The 1,235-nt window shown below is 43.8% G+C and overlaps 1 pseudogene; it reads left to right on the forward strand.

Moving 5' to 3' along the window:
• Nucleotides 1-218: 218 nt before the first annotated feature.
• Nucleotides 219-971, forward strand: LOC140515315 (H/ACA ribonucleoprotein complex subunit 1-like; annotated as a pseudogene).
• Nucleotides 972-1,235: the final 264 nt, after the last annotated feature.

Consider the following 1,235-nt stretch of genomic DNA (forward strand, 5'->3'; position numbering starts at 1 on the left):
AAGCTGAATAATTTAAAATTATTTGGGAAGAAGATTAAATAATGTCAAATTTAACCATAGAAATGAGAAAGTGCCTTTTGACTATTGTAGCTATTATAATTTTAAAACTGGCCTCTGGAGCGGGGAGCACGAGGGGCCGGTAGGTGAAGTGTGAAGGCGATTGAGGAGCCGGGGATTCGGGACGCCTATGGGGGACGAAGCGGAGGTAGGAGGAGAGCATGTCCTTTCGAGGCGGAGGCCGCGAAAGTAGCCGCGAAGGGCGGGGGGAGAGGCAGCTACAACCGCGGGAGCTTCGTTTAGGGAGGCGGCGGAGGCAACAACTACCGAGGAGAAGGATAGCGAGGCGGGGATCGCGGCGGAGGCTTCGGTCAGAGACACTGCGGTTGAGGAGGGGGTGGCCGCGGAAGTTTCCAGAAGAGACTACAAAGAAGGGCCCCCGGAAAACGTGGTCGTGTTAGGAGAGTTCTTGCATCCCTGTGAAGATGACATCGTTTGCAAGTGCATAACACATGAAAATAAAGTTCCTTATTTCAATGCTCCAGTTTATTTAGAAAACAAAGAACAGATTGTAAAGTAGATGAGATATTTGGACAACTCAGAGATTTTTATTTTTCAGTTAAGCTGTCAGAAAATATGAAGGCCTCTTCCTTTAAAAAATTACAAAAGTTTTATATTGACCCATATAAATTGCTGCCCCTGCCAAGATTCTTACCTTGGCCACCAGGTGAAAAAGCACCTCCCAGAGGTGGTGGCAGAGGAGGTAGAGGTGGAGGAGGCAGAGGTGTTGGCTTTAGAAGTGGAAGAGGTGGTGGAGGTTTCAGAGGAGGACGAGGAGGTGGTGGCTTCAGAGGTAGAGGACATTAAGTGGAACTTTTGGCAAGTAAACTTCACCAGTTGACTTTTTGAATCGTTCTTCAGAATTAAGAAATTATATCTGCCGTGGATGTAAAGATTGGTTTTTTAAAAAGCAAATACACTTCTAAGGAACTGGCCACTTTATGACAGTGTGTGAACAGTGTCACTACACCGTGCAAAACAGATGCAAAGGATGAGACAGTTTTGTTCCAAAAGAGCATGGACTGAATCTTTTATATATTTTGTACAATGCTTAGCACTCTGTGGGTGCTTAACAAATGTTCGATGATACTTTTTTTGTAATTTGGACTTTTTAAACATGAAAATTTAACTTTTTTCTTAGTTTTAAAAATGATAGGTGTTGATATGGCTTAACTTTA

This window comes from Notamacropus eugenii, chromosome X, assembly GCF_028372415.1.
Source record: "Notamacropus eugenii isolate mMacEug1 chromosome X, mMacEug1.pri_v2, whole genome shotgun sequence".
Lineage (NCBI taxonomy): Eukaryota > Metazoa > Chordata > Mammalia > Diprotodontia > Macropodidae > Notamacropus > Notamacropus eugenii.